The sequence below is a fragment of the Anoplopoma fimbria genome, chromosome 12 (genome assembly GCF_027596085.1).
Source record: "Anoplopoma fimbria isolate UVic2021 breed Golden Eagle Sablefish chromosome 12, Afim_UVic_2022, whole genome shotgun sequence".
NCBI lineage: Eukaryota > Metazoa > Chordata > Actinopteri > Perciformes > Anoplopomatidae > Anoplopoma > Anoplopoma fimbria.
In genome coordinates this window covers 11,564,120-11,583,516 of record NC_072460.1, presented here as the reverse complement: position 1 = coordinate 11,583,516, position 19,397 = coordinate 11,564,120, and the positions used below count along the sequence as shown (strand labels likewise).

The following is a 19,397-nucleotide window of genomic DNA, read 5'->3' as shown; positions in this document are numbered from 1 at the left end:
TCAACAGCAATTGACATAAGGGGGGGGGGGTAGGAGGAAGGGGGAGGAAAAAAATGGAGGACTGTAGAGATATAGCTGTCATCTGTTGATGTCTACGGTCGCCTGCTATTCCTGCAGCGGGAGAAAAAGAAAGCTTCGAGGTAGAGATGGGCCTCAGCGCCCAGGCTTCAACTCGATTTGTATTTTTTACTCCACTGTGCTGAAAAAGCTGGTTCTCTCTCCAGGACAGCAGGTTATTTACATCTTTAGCAGAGCCCATTGCTCACAGAATATTGAGTTCAGTGTGGAGGACATAAAAGGTAGCCATGCCAGGAGTAGTAGGAGAGATAAAAGCAGGATCACTTAAGCACTCTGTGTTATTTGAAGCACATTTCTATTGCTGTTGATCTAGCCACTAGCCTAATAATTCATCTTGCCTCGTTTTTATCACCCAGTGCACGTCTGTGTTCATACACACACACACACACACACACACACACACACACACACACACACACACACACACACACACACACACACACGCCCACACACAGTAACTACTCACAAACACAAATTCCCCTCGCCAGCGAGGTTAGGCCCCCTCTAATATAAAACAAGCGATTCAAAGGATGGAACACTCATCATTCTGCAGCCTCACCACGGCCATCCGACGGATGAGTAGTGCTGTGAACAAAAAAGCAAGGGCTGCCTTCGCCCGGCTCCCTCACAGGGGCGTCTTGTCTATGTTATCACTCCAGCTACTGCTGCAATTAATATTAATGTGCTTTAAAGCACGCTCCAGCAGCCCTGCTTCCCTCTCTCTCTCTCTCTCCCCCGCTCCTATGTGTGTGTTTGTGACTCAGGAGGAAGAGAGCAATAAAGCCAGCGGGGATAAGAATCCAGGCAGGATATGACAGTCCTCGTGTCAGCTGTCTTAGAGCTGGAGGGAATATGTGGATAAAGACAAGGGATGAAACTGAATTCCAACCAGCCAGACAGGCAGGTAGCACGCCATGTAGGTACTGGTGGAGACTTCCAGCCCTCACAGCGGCTCGGCTGGGGGCTGGAAAAAGCCTGTTTATTTAGTCATGTCCTAATAATGCTTGACCTTTTCTTTCAAGTCCACGGCCTGACCTTTAGCACCTTGCTCCTTGGCAAATCTCTCTCTCTCTCTCTCTCTCTCTCTCTCTCTCTCTCTCTGTCTCTGTCTCTGTGTGTGTGTGTGTGTGTGTGTGTGTGTGTGTGTGTGTGTGTGTGTGTGTGTGTGTGTGTGTGTGTGTGTGTGTGTGTGTGTGTGTGTGTGTGTGTGTGTGTGTGTGTGTGTGTGTGTGGAGAGCACACGCAGAGAGGGAAACGAGCACCTCCTTTGCAGGCAGCTTCATGGTCTGCCAACTCCAGGAGTGGATTGTTCCAAATTAGTATGCATTAGGTGGTTAGTGCAAAGCATTTAATTATGCGAGATGGCACTAAACTGTCTATGTTATGATTAGCCCAACACGTTACAACCTTAATCTCTTCATTTTTTTCCCTATCTCTTTCCATGGGTGGGGGTGGGAAGTGTGCGGGGGTTGATAGGCTGGCAAAGGAGGATGATTTAGGGGGGGGGGGGGGGAAATGTTACAAGTATCCCCAGTATCTCTGCAGCCAATGTTTTCTCCCCAGAAGGATTTTGATATTTCCCTGTCTCCCCTTCTTCACTCCCTCCTCCTCCCCCCCAATCTGCATGCCCCCAGATACTTTGTCAGACGATATTGAATCAAGTCGCTTTCTTTTATGTGCGTGTATGCACATCCCTGCTTTTCACTGAGCTGCTTTTCATGGTAGACAAGGCTTTTTCATCTCGGGTAGAAGGCAGCCGGGGCAGAGTCGGAGCGAGCCAGGCAACCAGCCAGCCAGCCAGCCAGCCAGCCAGGCAGGCAGGCAGGCAGGCAGTCGGTCGCTGTAGTGGAGCCCCAGCAGCTCCCCGGAGGAGCCCATTATACAGGAGAGATATCAAACCATGAATCATTTACGCCAGTCCTCCCCTCCCCTCCCTTCCCCTACCTCCGCACGCAGCCTTGACGCCCGGCCGGCCGCCTGCTTGCCGCTGTCTGCATCTTTAATGAATGATTATTGCATTTCATAAACATGGGCCGGAGTAATTAAAGCATTATTGATCCTTTTCCGTGTTGGCTCCTAGGTGGACAAAAATGTTTTTTTGCCCTCCTCTTTACACAACCTCTTCTATTGTCACTATGCTGGATAGAAGAAAGTCCCTCTAGGAACAGCAGACGGGGATTTATTTAGCCTGACGGTGTGATTTCTTTTTCACAGCATGTTTAAGCATTTCAAGAATAGCCTTCGTGCAGGGAGGAGCGTGATGATACAACAGAATGGGGTTCTTGGGTCGGCCTCATTGTGCAGTGTGTCGTGAGGACTGTGTTGGGAGTGTTGGTGTTTTGCGTAAAAAGTGTAGAGACACGGGGGTTAATGTGCTGGAAAAGAGTGATTTAGGTCAGTGGTCGTGTCTGCATCTGTCACTCTGACAGGCTGGCGCTTTAGGAGGCTGTGCGGTGTTGAATAAAGGACAGTGAGAGACAAGTGGAGAGAGAGAGAGAGAGAGAGCCGGCTCTTTCAAATGGAAAAGAGGAAAACCTGACTTGACTGTGATTTGTGCTCTCAGCGACAGGCACCGCGTTACAAGCAGCCGTTTGATATAAACCTAATCAGTTTCACCTCTTTATTGAGGATCAGGACGGTTAAAGCTTCTGCAAATAAGTGCACGTCTCCTTGCCTTCCTCCATCTGTTATTCCTTCTCTCTCTCTCCCTCCTCAGCTCTCCCTGCTGTCATTTCTCCTTCTCTCTTCCCCCTTTCACTTCGCTTGTCTCTCTCTGTCTTTACACCTTTTTCCCCTTGTTTCCTCATCCGCCCTCTCCTCCTATTTCAATCAGGAGTGCACTTCAGTTTCTGTGTAAATATCACAATCAGTGATGAGGAAAGAATGCCGGCATCTCCACAAGGGGGATTAGGGGAGCCATTTTGTGTACTTATTAATGTGTCCATCTCTCCCACTGAGCTCTATGGATCGTTTCCTGTCAAACATATGTCTATTTTTAGCACGTCTTTACCTCCGTAATTGTTTGAAGAGTTTAGCAGTAAAAGTTCAACGTTGTAATAAACACGTTGTAATATAGTGTAACATTTTGATGCGATATTGGTTCAACCGAATTATTTTTATTCACAGCTGTTGTGTTTTCTTCGCTTCCCAAAAAACGCTATATAATATCATCATAAAACAGTATTCCTAAACACAACATGAAAATGTGACGGTGGGATCGATCCAGCCATTAAAAGTCTGTGATGGCGTGTTTGAACTAGCCTGTGCTGATTGCTAGCCTTCTCTCTCTGCCCTATGGCGTGTCCCTTTTGTCTGTGAGCCACATGGCTATCTACAGGGCTTAGTCTAATCAGCGCTAAATATTCAGCAGTAGCCCGTAGCCTAATCAGCTAGAGCATAATCATTGTCAACCAATTGCATTCCTCTTGACCTCCCAGATGGAGGTAAAGTGCACAGCCTCTCCATAGCGCCGCCTCAATTACTGCAGCAGTAATGGTGATAAAGAAGACCACGGGCTCAAATGAAAATGGCTGATTGATGTGGACACACATGGCTTATAATTGGATTATAAGGAAGGACCTTAATGGTGTTAGGGGCGTCGTGGTGGAGCGGGATCCTAAACACGGACCAGGTATTTAGTGATTTACCCCTCATGCCTCCTCAGCTGATAGTTGTGCATCACAACAGTATCCTCAGGGGTCTCGGCACCTAAAGCCCAACCCTCTTGTCCCACCCTCTCTGCATGTCAGGTGTGTGTGTGTGTGTGTGTGTGTGTGTGTGTGTGTGTGTGTGTGTGTGTGTGTGTGTGTGTGTGTGTGTGTGTGTGTGTGTGTGTGTGTGTGTGTGTGTGTGTGTGTGTGTGTGAGAGAGAGAAAGTAAAATGCTTATGTGTGCTGCCAGTAACCGGCTCTCTTATGCTAGTGACAGCTGTGGGGTCAGAACAAAAAGCTGTCTATTTCCAAAGCAGCAGCAGCAGCTCCTGTTCAACACACACGCAAACACAGAGACACACACACTAGGAGAATTTGGGGAGATGAGATATGTCTATTCTATACTAGTTGCATTGCTGGAAAAGGCTGCAGATCTAGATCTTATTTTTGTTATCCACTTTGATTAATCATAGAAATGATGCGGCCTTAATTGAGTCTCTAGCCTTCCCTTCATACCATACTGCAGCTTAAAGGTTAGGTCTTCAAACTTGTTATAGTTAATGACCAACATCCAAAAACAAAAAGTATTCAATTAACAATGAAATTAAGAAAAACAGGAAATCCTCACATTTGCTACGCAGCAACCGTGCAATGTCTATTCTTTTTATTTGATTAGGGAATAATGAGATTCTTTTTTTTTTATAAAAACAGCCTTGTCGTTTCTGTAGATGACTGATTGATTTATCAACAGAAGGAGGAGCTGCTCGCTCGTGTTGCCGGGGGTTTGAGGTTCCCATGTTGTCAGACTGCTCCTCATTTATTTCTGTTTATCCTAATGGAGAGCGTAAAGAGATGGATGTAATTAATTGACCCTGGCTCAGAGGGGCTGTGGTCGGTGTCGGGGGGGCAGGTGCTGACTGTGCTGCCCACCATCTCTTTCACTAGTCCTCATCTCAGTGTGCATCTCTGCCGAGTGCCCAACGCTCCCCGCTGACCGATTGGCTCTCGGTAAGTGCAAACGACGCTGGATGCCTGCGCCTTGCGTGCGCGGCATAATACCAGCTAATGCCTGAAGGAGTGCTCTCCCTGTTTTCTCTCTCTCGCCTCTCCCCTCAGCTGCTGCTTAGCCAAGCCTGGCCGGTGCAGAGCAGAGCTGAGTGCCTCCCTTTCTACTCTCACTCCGCTCCGCCTGGCAGTTTATTAAAGGGAATACTAGCTTTTTGCCTCGCGCCCGGGCGTTTGATTTTCGACAGCGGCAGAAGCTGTCATGGCAGATAAAAGGCAGTGGGCCCCTCAGAATTACGGTGCACACAGCATCTGTATTTACTGCGTCATTCACCCTGCCTCTGAAAAGGGAGGAGGAGGAGAGGATGTGAAAATGGAGGACAGGCTGCTGCATTCATGTGTCTTTACATTGACATGTCTCATCAGGGAAAGAGGTGGACAGACGGTCTACATTGAAGCCAATCCGATCCATCAATCAGACCCTTTGCAATACGCCTGTCCAGCACACTGTAATACTCACACATAAAGACGGACAAAAGAAGGCATTATTGCTTCTGTTGACATATTTATAATCCCCTTTTTCAGTTGGCTTTGTCAGACAGAGTAAAAATACAAGTTGATTGTAGTGTGCTGGCTAAAAATGGCAAAAAGCTGTTTTATTTTGTTTTACAGATGTTGTGAATTGATACAGTTGTTGGCGTTGCTTTGATTTTCAAATTAGCAAGTAACAAACGTATATATGAAACAATTATCACATACATTTATAGAAGTATAGCGAGAGAAGCTTATTCCTATCTTGGGTGGAACTGAATTCCCAGATGTTTTCCACTTCTAGTTAATCGGATAATTGATTTCAGTGTCTAAAAAGAGTTTTTCTCCCGATGTCTCGCCCTGACAATGACTTAACAGAGAGATCTATTTTCCTGGCAGTATCTCTCACTGAGGCTGTGGGTCATGCTAATTTTTCATCGGCATCAATTCATTGAGCTTTAATTAACACAACAAGGATTCGGTGTCCTCCAGTGTCATCCACTCAGACAGCTAATACAGACTCATTAGCCTAACTCCCAGCAACTCTAAAACATAATGTTACTACACTGTTTTTTGTTTCGGTGTATATTAGAATTGATTATGTTGATGTATTCATCCACATAAATTAAAGTTTTCTTTCAGATCACCTCCTGTAGGCCATTTCATCTACTTAGTATCAGAGGTCTACAATAAGCCTTTAGTTAGAATACAAAACAATCCTTGTGCTAGTTTGCTTAATCGGCTTCAGCAGCGTTTCAAGCAACCAGCTGCCTGTCTTCTTCATGCGTCTCGATGCTCTTGCCTGTGGTGACAGCAAGACTAATGTATTCATGGCGCCGCCATGGTGAGAGGCATTACTTTACCTTTGCTTAATTGAGGGGAAACTCCCCTGACACCTGCTTAGCACAGCACTAGGCTTGCAAAGCGGCCAAACTCAACCCTAGGAGCTGAGGCCACTGAACCCTGACTGAGAAATAACACAACCCACGACCACCCGGGGACTGCCGAGGGGAGAAATGATTTAATAATGTTGATGAGATATTACACCAGCCCTTCCTCCACTGTCTCCCCTATCTCTCTCCCCCTCTCATTACTACTTACCTGGGTAGGGAGACGGCACCGATTCTGTGCCTGAAGGTGTATTTAGATGGGGCTGTTAAATATTTCACAGCCTAAAGACGGACAGGTAAAAAGAAGTGAAAGAAGAAGAAGCTAAAAGAGGAGCAAGAGGGGCAAAAAAAAAAAAAAAAAAAAAAGCAGTGCAGAGGGTTTTGACATGTATTGTGCAGGGAGTGTAGTCAAGGGCAGTCAGGGCAAGCTTGTAATTGGCTGACACCAGAATGTAGCTGTGTGTGTGTGTGTGTGTGTGTGTGTGTGTGTGTGTGTGTGTGTGTGTGTGTGTGTGTGTGTGTGTGTGTGTGTGTGTGTGTGTGTGTGTGTGTGTGTGTGTGTGTGTGTGTGTGTGTGTGTGTGTGTGTGTGTGTGTGTGTGTGACTATGTGTGTGAAGCCAGACAATATAGACTGAATAGTGTAAGGCCAAATGTATCCCTCCAGCCAGACTGCATTGCTTTCATTGTGTTGATATGCTGCCATCACCTTGCACTATAGTGAATGTTGATCTCAAGTGCAGCAGACATGGTGTACTATTTTCTTTTGGCCCCAATAGCAAACTCCCCCTACGTCCCTAGCATTACAAGCAAGGTCCCATATGAGAGCCAGCATGACAGCTCCACTGAGCTCCTGCCTCGTTTTTTTTTTTAATTGTCCCATGCCCCAGGGGCTGCTGGGAGCTAGCCGGGCGGGGGGTGAACATTTTTCTCCGGGGGGGGGGGGGAGGAGAGGTGGGTGACAGAACACTCGCAGTGTCAGGTGCAGGTGCGGAGAAAAAGAGATGGAGAGGTTGCTGACAAGCTAACCGTGGGGAGCCAAGTAGTGGGAAGCCACTCACTCAGATTGGAGAGGAGTGAGAGCTTTATATAAGAGGAAAGCACACAGGAGGCATCCATCACCCCGCTCCTGCACCGCTGCACTTACTGATACATATTATTCAGCTGTTATCAGCTGGTCTATTAACAGACACCGCTGCTAGAAATGTATGCAAATAACACCGTGTGGCCTCAGTGGTAAAACAGCAATAGAGTGTTGCACTGTGAAAGAGTGTAGCCGGTGTCTTTTTGTTCAAGGTTTAGTTGTTGCAGGACTTGGAGTGGGAATTGTCCCCTGTTGTCTAATTAAATGAGCTGTATTTAACAGTCTGAACATTAAAATAGCAGGAAACAATCTTTATTATGTCAAGATAAAGATAATCTGCTGTATAATCAATTAATCATTAAGTAATGTTTGTAAACATTTGATGGCTCCAGCTTCTTCTTCTTCAAAGAGATTATGTTTCATCTCCTTGTCGTACCATGAAAACTGAATATCTTTGGCTTATGACTGTTGTATAGACTAAAGCTATTTGACTACGTCACTTTGGGCTTTAAGAAATGGAGATTTGTACCATTTTTTTTTTTTATCATCGAATTTATCATGCGAATAAATATTGCAGATTAATTGATAATGAAAATAATTGCATGTATAGTTGCAGCCAGGGATGCGATTTTGTTATCAACAACATTTACATGCAGCAATTTTACAATTGACGTATTCTACACACGTAGTTTTATGAGCTGTTTATGTGGGTTACTAATTACCATTTACATGCAAACCGGCATAACCCAATAAATATCTTGATACGCCTCCTCCACATTATGTTGCAACATCAGCTCCTTCAAATAATCGGCTTCATACCATATCTCTCCGTCATGTTGCCACTTTGTTAAAGCCTTTGTGTGGATTCTGGAATAACACTGTGCTTTGTACTATTCATCTTGCAGCTACATGAAAGCTGAGTCAGACGGTAGAGCCCGTTTTATCAAGTGGTTAGATTTCTTCAAAAATCCTGTCAAAGCTCTGACTGTGATTCATCACTCTATTAAGGTGTACATGCATCTTACATGCTGTTGAATAAAGCAATAGGAATGCATGTCTTAATGTGGTTATGCTTGTTCTGAATATGAAAGTATTCTGGTGAGGGGGGGGATTAGAAAAGTATGTTTACATTGTTATTTCTAATTAATTGTCTCAATTGGATAAAGTATTGGAAAAGCTGCAGTCCCTGTAAACATAGCCGCTGAGCCGTTGAGTCTTTTTTTTTTTTTTTTTTAGTAAAAGGAATAATAGCCGAGCTGTTCCTGGCTGCTGGAATTAAATGTTGTGCAGCCGAGAGGAAGCAGCGGCGTGCTTTTGGTTCTTGCTCTTCCTGTGTTGCTGGCACAGAGACGTCGTCCACGCTGGGGTCAGACGCTCTGAAAAATAGCCCCGAGGGGATTCGGGCTGCACTGATAGCAGACCTGCTGTTTCACTCAGATGTTATCCAAGTGCAAGCCAGCCCAGGCTCCCTCCCAGCTGCTTGGGATTGTTCTGCAAAACCTCACGCAAAGATGGAGCGGGGCCAGAACACCTCTGGCTCCGTTACTCTCCCTGCAGACACACACACACACACACACACACACACACACACACACACACACACACAAACATGCATGCACACACCTGCAGCGTCACTAACAGTCAGGTCAAACATGCATGCACGTTTGCCTGCAGCCATGCACAGCGTCATAGCATTCAGGTCTATATATGTTTATATATGTTTGCCTTTGCACATTCAGATCATCACACACATACCAGAACACACACACACACACACACACACACACACACACACACACACACACACGCACGCATCCAACCAGATTATGCTGTCACCACAAAAAGCTTTGTAGCGACAGCAAAGGCAGGCTGGCTTTCTCGCAAACGGGTCAGAGTTGACTGCAAATTACAGCTGGTGGCTGACCGCGGCCGGTGACGGATCTCAATGCAGTCTGTGTTTACCCACACACACCTGCACCCCCCATGGATGGGAGAGATGGCAGCACACACAGCGGAGAGCACACAGCCATTTTGTAACACCTCAAGGAACTCTCTCTCTCTCTCTCTCTCTCTCTCTCTCTCTCTCTCTCTCTCTCTCTCTCTGTCTCTCTGTCTCTCCTCTCCCTGTATGAGGAATAGATGAGGTGGTGCCATTAAGTGAATTTGCTGTTATTTCCCCAGGCTCTTAGCTGAAGATGTCAAACCTCAGCCAGCGAGGCAGCCGGGGATGACTGCCGACTCAGGCAGAGGAGACACACACACACACACACACACACACACACACACACACACACACACACACACACACACACACACACACACACACACACACACACACACACACACACACCAAACTCTCTGCCATGCAAATGATCAGCTTTCATGCTTCTGTGTAATTTATCAAATTGCTTGGGCATGTGATGAATGGGCCCAGATCTCAAAAAAAAATAAAAAAAAATAGGACCTTTAGTTTGCATTAGGTCGCTGTCGTGCCCATGTAACAGCTTAGAATTGAATTACAGTAAATGGTAAACATCGTATTCAGGTTTTCTGAAACAATAATGCAGTAGGTCTAATTGCTTTGTAGTTTCACAGATTTAAAATTTGAGCGATGACACAAGTGGAATCAGCTTGTTATACAAAAAAACTGTTCAATCCCATTACTTATACTACAGACTACTATATTCTCTAAGTGTTTTGAATGAGCAAGTAGGCTTAATGCTCTCTACATTTTCTCACAAATGCTCACACTTGCACGTCTTTACTGTAGAAGAGGCTGGTTCTCTCCTGGTGATTTGTCACAGTTCCCCATTGTATTACACACCACCTCTCCTTTACACCCCCCCTCCCTTTCTTCTCTCTCTCTCCCTCCCCTCCCTCGCTCCCTAAATCATTTCTTAACATGTGTGTGGGTGCCCTCTCTCGCTGTGATTCTGATACTTCATAACGGCAGGAGGAAATTGAGCTGACCTTGAGGCTGCCGAGCTCTTTTATAATGCTGATGTATGGGGCTGTGGGCGCAGGCAGCCAGTAAGTGAGAGGCATGTTTTTATTTGCCGGGGAGCAGGGCCCAGTGTCAGGACGCATAACAGGGTTCATTTCTCGCCCACTTGAGCTAGCTAGTATGCCAGGAAGCTTAGTGTCAAGCGTTCAAGTCCACGGGGTGTGATTTACCTGCATTAGCCTTTGTGTACCGGAATATGTTGCATCATGCTGCCTAAAGCCACAAATAGATTTAACCCTCAGGATAGATGGGGCCTCACTTAAATTAGATTTAGATGGTGTCGCTGCACTGCAAAAGTGTCACGGTTGTCAATGCTGTTAGCTCAAGGTTGGACTAGAGATTAACTCAAACAGGATTGTTTCTGGCCAGTTTGCATTCCTCGCATAGTGACAGCGCAATCCTTAAAAAATAACCTTATATCACCCCGCCTGTCATCGATGTCATTATTTTTTTCAGTGTGGATGGCCCACTTTCTTCTCCTCGGTAGCTCTCTGCTCATCAGTGCAATCAGCTGCCTCCTAACACAATCAGCCCGCTCTCAAATTACAGTCATGATTGAGACCAAGTCGGTCGCAGGAAAAGATGAGAGCACTTATGATCCAAACATGAAAGCTGTTCAGAAGGTGCACGCGACAAATGAATATCTGTAAAATATAATGCAATCCAATTCAATAGCCCTGGAATAAATGGCACCTTTGTGATGCTTGCGAGACTCATTTCATGGGAGTGGTGTTAATGCAACTGAATTGTTGAATCTATGAAATGTCAGTAGATTGGTAAAAAAGGCCAAATCACAAATTCCCAGACCACATTGGGATATTTACAAATATCTTGCTTTGTTTGAAAAACAGTCCAATACCCAAAGATATTCAATTTACTGTCATTGCAAGAAAACAAGAAAACCCTCATAATTGAAAAGCCAAAACCAGATTTTTTTTATCCATTTGCTAAAAATCTATCGTGAAAGATTATTTCTTGCCCATCAACTAATTGTTGAATTGATTAATTGTTGCAGGTCTAAATTAAACATTTAGCCTCACAAAGTTTGATAATGACCAGGCATTCTCTTTATTCATATTTACACATACAAATGGTCACCGATTGCATATTTCAGAACCTTATTCAAAAAGCAAATCTCACCTGTTAAATTCTATGCAAGTGTCCCCCATTGAACCAAATTCAAACTAGCTTTGTTGCAAATACACATCCTTATTTCCTATCATACTTTTCCATCTTCCACACAGGAATGTATTGCCTTAAAATGCTTTGCGGTGCATGTTGAACAGAATCAATCTGCATTTGCACAGCATGTAAGTTAAAACACATTTATTCTCTACTCCCAGGCTTGTTGCTGGTTACATGGTTTTCCAAGCAAAACCACTTTAATTTTGCGGCGGCCTGACTTTTCACAATGACAAAGGGAATAATATAAGTATTCATTTGTTTTCACTTTGTCAGGAATGTTAAATAGTCATTTTAGCCCTAATACGGAGCTTTGTGTGTAATGGTCGTGGGTTTGGTTGACTTTAAGATGAGCGCATAGGAAGCTCATCGGCCCTGCCAACTGGGCTCTCTTCTCATATGGCACCGATCCACTTGCAGAACCCCGTGTCTGGATGCTGCACTCGAAAACAGGCAAGGACCCAATTCATTCACGGCCTATCCAGCGACACATTGACAGTGTGCAAAATATGTTTTAGCAGCTTCACAGCGGCAGACTAATCAATTGATCCAGATTTTTGCCATCCATTGATCTTGGCGCACCCTGGATCCAGACTATTACAGTGCATCTATGATAATGATATCATTAGCAGCCCGTGGCCGATCTATTAGTGCAGTGGAAATTCTAGTAAAAACCACCCGAACCATACATAGAAACATTTGCTCTGCCAAATGCTGCGGTTGAATGGTCCAAATCTGCTTTGCTAATGCCTCCCTGTCACTCCACCTCCCTCCCCACCTCACCACAGTAACAGCACCGTGGCAGAGAGGCAGCGAGCCTGCTGGTGCTGCTGACTGGCATTCTGTGTGTTGATGAATGTGGCGGCCTGACGGCTCAATGTGCTTACCTAACAGGAGCTGCTCTACTGTCACACTGAGTTTCTCAGTATCTCTCAGTCTGTCTCCCTGTCTCACTCACCTCACCCGATTTTCTTTTTGATTTTTTTTTCTGAGGTCGTAAGGGGAACTTTCCACCTGGCTAAACACTGCATCCTCCACACTGTTTCTCAAAGGTTAATGGAGCCTCCTCACAATGCACACTAATCACCAGGTTTTTGCTAGATAGCTGTCAAAGGTCCGCTATGATGACCAATGCAGCACTTATAGATGAGGGAATCAGGTTGCCAAAAAGTTATTTATTTGACTAAATTTCTAGTTGCAGTATTTGTCTTCTATTTAAAAAAAAAAAAAAAAAAAAAAAAAAAAAAAAAAAAAAAAGGCCTTTTGGAATCATTGCTCCTATCCTAACACACTTGTCACCTTCCTCCTACAGTAAGAAACAGTGAAGATGCAGCACAGGCTATCTTTGGTTTCTTCGTGTTGTGTTAAGGAGCTGTTTGAAGCGGTTAGCATGGGGCTGGTGTTAAAATAGTGTCTTTTCTGACGTGCATGTGGTGGACAGCCAGAGACACTGACAGACTGAGAGGCGGACTAAAGTCATGAAAGCTGAAGCGCTTGACTTTGATGTCAGCCAGCTTCCGGAGGGCCACGGTGGTCGGAGGGGGGATTGAGGTTTCAGCGTGGGATTTGGGGATTGACGTGTCAGAAAGGTCTCTCTGGTGCCTGAGCGTATGTGAGCGCATGCATGTTCACATAAGAGACCAGGCAGCTGAAGAAGGAAAGGCCAGTTTGTTGTTGTCATCATCCACATCACCCCCAAAGTGCTCACATGTAATAACCCTCACGGAGCAGGGAAGTGATTTCGCTCTCACATGAGCACACACACTAGAATATAGGAATGGACATTTCTAGGCCTGTTGAGCTCGTTTGAGTTGCTCTGTGGTGACTTGTGGGAGAGACTGGATGGATGGGCAGTTTGATGAATGATGTTGCATGCCTTGTGCTATTTGGACAAGCAGCTTCTAGGTCGAGATATGAGCAGATTAAAATGAAGATGGGTTTGTAACGAACTGTTTAAATTTTTTTTTTTTTTTTTTTTTTTTTTAAAACACAACTGGGAGACAGATGAGTCCCTGTGTGTGAGTGTTTGATGGCCGCATTGTCTGTCCCTGTGGAAATTCCAGAGTTACTGAAGGGATTTCAAAATCAATGTGAGCTATTCATACGCGGATCTAATCCTCAGATTTACTGCCGTTTAATCTGTGGTTATGGCAGGGCTCTTGATGGCTCTAATGCCGTCAAACAGATGTCCCTGCTCAGCCACCAAGGTTAGGCCACACCTGGTGACACCACTGAGCCCTGGCATTAGGTGGCCCACTGCACATTTCATCTTCTCCCCAGGTGCCAACTATTATATGAAAACATGTATTATAGCGTCACGGCGCATCTGAAAGAAAAATTGAGCCAAATGTTAACATCAAATATCTATGACCCCCAAAATCCTCTTTGGTTGAATTTGATCACGGCGTGAATATTAATGTTATGTGCTTATGTGGACGGTTGTCATGTGTGTTTGGGCTATTTTTTGACACTATACTCTGTGCTCTGGGCTGTGCTGTTGAACACCGCTGTGGCTGCATGGACATAAATGCTTGGATTTTATTCACTGCACACCTGGTGTTATCTTCAAATTCAAAAAGGGAACGGACCATTTCACTTCAAAATGTGGGCTGAATTCAGGAGGCTCATTGCATCAGAAACAGGGAATGAATAATACAAAGTTCTGGTAAATATCATGGGATATTGTTTTGTGACAGTTTTGCCATGAAGAGATAATTGAGTAGGAAACCAGCCGCAACCTCCTTTTAAGAAAAATAGCTCAGACAAATCCTCCACATTTTCATCTGCAGTGTCTACATATTCACTAGACGCTCATCATGTTCTCTTCCATCGTCTATAAAATGAACACAATGTTCTCATCCTCATAGCATTCAGAGCTACATATTATGACAAAAAAGAAACAAATAGCCTGTACTATTCTATTTTATACATATTCTAAACCATGTTGACAAATTATTTATATTCTATATTTATATAATATTTCCTAAATTATCCTGATCATTCATTTGTTTTTGCAACCAACCAGCAAGTGCAAAACCATTGCATCACATGAATATCTTGAGTAACTGATTGATGATAATTAACCGCAATGAGCACATTTAAACAAAATTCTACTCGACACTATTTCCACAAAATCAAAATTTCAATTAATTAGCATTGTCTCACCCTGTATGTGACTGCAGGCACATGCACGACATTAATGCACACATATTACACACCTCCCCAGTCTGTGCAGTATAAAAATGCTAGCATTGAAATGTAGCAGATTGATAACGTGTGTGTGTGTGTGTGTGTGTGTGTGTGTGTGTGTGTGTGTGTGTGTGTGTGTGTGTGTGTGTGTGTGTGTGTGTGTGTGTGTGTGTGTGTGTGTGTGTGTGTGTGTGTGTGTGTGTGTGTGTGTGTGTGTGTGTGTGTGTGTGTGTTGCTTTTCCTGGGTGTTAAAGAGAGTAAATGCAGAGGAGCTCCCGGTTTGCGGATGCTGAATGTGAAATGTCAATGTTATTGAACAGGTGCTGCGAGGCAGAGCTGTGATGTTTTTATTTCCAAGCTCTTGTCAAGCAAGGCAGAGAAGAGAGGGCTCATGGGATAATGGGGGAGGTTCAGTGGTAGGGGGGTGACAACGAGTGTGTGTGTGTGTGTGTGTGTTTAACAGTGTGTGCAGCAGGTATGAGTGCCTAGATCTGTGTGTATCCAGAGAGGTTTATTGAGAAGAGGGAAATGAATACTGGCTTAGAATAAATGCTCACAATCTCCTCATAGAAAATGTTAACTGCACTGTGAGGGGATTTTTTTTTTTTTTTGTGCGCCTTCTTTCAGTGGCTACATTCAGTGTGTTCAACATGATGCCAAATATGTCTGCTGTCTTTACCCATGCATACACCTCTACTGTCAAGCTGTTATCACCCCATTTGTTCCATTTGCACATCATTTATGTATTTTTTTTCCCCCCTCTGTGTGTGTGTGTGTGTGTGTGTGTGTGTGTGTGTGTGTGTGTGTGTGTGTGTGTGTGTGTGTGTGTGTGTGTGTGTGTGTGTGTGTGTGTGTGTGTGTGTGTGTGTGTGTGTGTGTGTGTGTGTGTGTGTGTGTGTGTGTGTGTGTGTGTTTGTGTGTGTGTGTTCTCCCCTTCAGTTTTTCTCTTGCAGATTGTCGTTGTGTCAATACTTGTTGAGAGGCAGTGTGAGCTAGGAGGTGAATGCAGTCAAGGTTAGTCAACAATGCTCCGTGACACTGCAGCGCTGACTAACAGTGTTTTTTTTACTCCCTTTGCCCTAACCCCCCTCCTCTTCCCCCCAAAATGTTTCTATTCCCCACCCACTGGACCTTGATCATGTTCTCAACCTGCCCTTGGTGCTCTCAGACTTATTTCTCTCCATCATCATCATCCTCCTCCCCTCATTGTGCTTCATCTTCTCCACTCTTCTCCTCCCCCTTCCACTCGCAGCCATCTTTCCCACTGCTTTCTGTTCCAGTGGAGAGGACGGCTCAAGCCTGTCAGCACTCATTCATCCCTGAACTGCTAACTCATGCTAACCCTAATTAGCGTTACCTATACGCACACCCTCTCCTTCCTTTGCATCCAGTGCCATACTGTCTTTGGCAACATTATGCCTTCAAGCCGCCAATCTATCGATCATCTTCATTGCTGTTTCCACTTCTGTGTTGCACTTGTAATTCCAATGAAGGCATGTGAAAATGTGATTACAGTTTTGCCATTTATGTTTTCCTCTCCCGCCATTTAAAAGAAAAAAAGAGTGAGAGCAGCACCTATCTGAATTGCCAGAACAGCGGCAGAGAATCCAGTCACGATATGGGGGGGGGGCTGCAGTTCAAAGCCGACTAGCAGGTTACTTAATGAGTTTTGGTAATTGGCTTGCTGTGGCCTCCGTGCATCCCTGCCCTCCTGCTGCTGATGTATGCAGGAGCAGGGAGAGTGCTACGGCTTGCACTCCCTCCCTTGCTCAGTCTTCCCTTCCCCTCACCCGACCCATCCATCTTTCCCTCCATCCATCCGTCTTCCACAAGCTGTCTCATGGAGCTAATGTTGCACCAAGCCCTCCTCTGTCTATTCCCCACTTCTCCTCTTATAAAGAGACAGTTAGCATGCTGCATGTTAGCTTTCCACTCTGCTCAATGTCGAATATTAACAGACTTTGGTCTATCTCTCATTTCCCCAGTCTCTCCCACTTGTTTTTTTGTTATCTTTTACGTGCATACTCACTTCCTACCACACACACAAACACACACGCACACAAACATCTATTATATGTCAGATGCGCCATGCATTATGCAGAATATGTGCGTCCAAACAAGCAATTTGCAGAATTTCTAGCTCAATTCTCTGTGTGTCCACAGCAGCATAATGAGAAACACATTTCCATGCTCAGTTGATTCATAAGTCCAAACAATAAAGACAAAAAGTAGTGGGCTTGCCATGTAATCATAAATGACACCTAACATACTATTCTCAGATTTCAGCACATTATCTCCTCACCAGAGACATCAAAGGGACAGCTTTTCATCTTGTCTCACTGCTGTTGTAATAATGTGCGGTAGTGAGGAAAAAAACAGCCTCACATCTGGTTTTAAATCTCATTAACACACGTATCAAATTATAGTAATAATAGTTAGAGAGAAAAAAATCTATGACCTTCACGGTTTAGTTGTAATTGAGAGAGGTATCGTTTCTAGTGTGGATTGTTTATTGCTTTGTTTGTTTATAGCCAGCCTCTAGATTTAGTGCCTTTGGGGATCTGCACTAGTGAGGCTAACCTAATATATATTCTGGCTAATGAGCAAGCTTCCCACCTTCCTACCAATTCCCATTAATTTTCCATTTTGTACCTTTAAAAAGCCATAAATAAAGCCTGCATGCATTAGTAGCCGTCTGCAGTTGCAAGACTGCTGCCAAGCTTTTTATCTACTCCCACAGTTGAGCGGTTGATTCTGAACGCTGCAGGGGTTGGAAGGCCAAAGCACAGCTAAGTGGCTCCTCTTGACCTCAGCACTGATCTCCCAACTGTCTGCTTCGACTGCACACAGACACATTTTTACCCATTCGCTCCCACAAAAAAACTGTCTAATCTCACATCATAACCTCGACACCCTGTCTGTGTGCTGTCTTTTTGAATAACACATCCTTTTCTCGCCGCATCCTGTGTCGACATGCTTGACAGTACATTTGCCTTTGAGATTACTTCTCTGCTGTAATTCACGCCAAATTGGAATAAAAAATGAATGTTAGGAAAGCGAGATGGAAAAAATTCAAGATGTGAAAAATGTTGATCGAATGACTCGAGGATCTCTGACCTATAATGGATGAGCTTATTCTAGTTATCATTATGTATCTGTAAACTAGATGGCAGAATCATTAGCACACAGGGTGAGCAGCCAAGTGTGACCAGAGGAGAGTAATTGATTTCTGAATAAGCATCGGTGCTGGAGGAACAAAAAAAAAGATCCAGCTTTGTGGGCCATTGCGCCATATCGAGCGTCTTAATACGCATGTCATGAATTATAGTGTAGGGAGTTAATTTTTAGTTTTACACATTATGAGCCTCTGCTCTCCCAATCCTCCACCTCCTTTTAGCACAGCAACAGCACAGAGCTGCACCTCCCCTCTCTGTCCATATGGTGGCAGTGTATGGAGGTGAGACAGCCATGTGCTCTGTGTGAAATGGAGCAGTCACTGGCTATTTGAGCAGATTAGCTTTGAGACAGTAACCGCACAGGAATCACACACCCCAACCGCCACTCTCTCTTTCTTGCTTTCATGATCACGGACCCGGTTTGCTTTGCTGACTACCGACGACGTTTAAACACATTTTCACCCTGCTGGAATAGCTTTTTACTAACTGCTTCCAGAGCTACGCTTCAGACACACACTATTTGTTTATCTTACTGCGTTTTTTGGTTCACAAAAGGATTTGCCTGAAATGTAAACTTCCTCTTTTTTTTCGCCACAGCCTGCTCTCTGTCTCTCTCTGTTGCCCTCTTGGAAATAAAGTCTCATTCCTCAGAGTCTGTTCTCAGTGCGACCACGGCAGGCTGAACTGCTCTTTTATTCAGATGAATGAGGCCCTGTTTAGCCTGGAGAATCGGACAGACACAGACGGTCCATGTGAAAGCTTGAAGAATGTCTGTGGAAAATCAGGGGCTTAGTGAAATAGCATCTAAGTTATTACACATGTGCACTTGTTTGTCTGTATTCACTTTATATAGGTGTGAGTTTATGGACGTACAGGACATTTTTTTTTTCTGGTTCATAATACATTTTGTATACGCTGACCTTCTTTTACCTCAACTTCGTCGTTCATTTCGGCTAACTGTGATCTAATGGACACTGTTGACAGTGTGAGCTTCTATTAAAAGCAGTTCTTTGTTTAGCTCATATACTATATCAAAGCCTGCAAATGAGCTCTCAGGTTTTAGCTGTACTGTAAACGCTGCCATTCCTCTCACTAACATTTGATCAATTTGTCTGCCAGGTGGCAGATAGCTCCATCTGGAATAAGGTTTTTCTTACGTTCATTTTTTTTTAAATAAGCAATAGTTTCACCAAACGGCTGCTGCAAGCAAGTTTCACTCTCCTGAGTAGCTTGTGTAGCTTGGCAAAGAGATTAAACATATGTAGACTACAAGTGTCTTGGTTTTCAGAGTGTTGCGAGGCTGCCAAGTGTGACTGTGAATAGCTATGTAAACAAGATAGCTACGTGAGGCTAGACCTCGCAATGACTGCCTAAAGTGAAATACCATTCCTTGGCTTCTTTCACATTTTTACAACTGTGTTAATGATCACATATAAAAGGCTTGCTAGGTAGCAGGTTAATTACTAGCTGTCTATCTGGATTGTCTCCTGAGGACATCTTGATTTTCAGTTAGTCTTTAGTCAGCATAATTAAGCTGTTTGCTTGTAAAGAGATCCGTGCAACCTCTTTTCTTTCTTTTAGTCAAAGACATTTTATTCTCTTGAATATTG

At 44.4% G+C, this 19,397-nt stretch overlaps 1 protein-coding gene across 1 annotated transcript in view; it reads left to right on the top strand.

Moving 5' to 3' along the window:
* Window positions 1–15,548: 15,548 nt before the first annotated feature.
* The window catches only part of rerea (arginine-glutamic acid dipeptide (RE) repeats a), a 98,556-nt gene continuing 94,707 nt past the window's right edge, over window positions 15,549–19,397 (top strand). The window contains 1 exon segment of the mRNA XM_054608924.1: window positions 15,549–15,625. The gene's annotated coding sequence lies outside the window, so the exon portion shown is untranslated.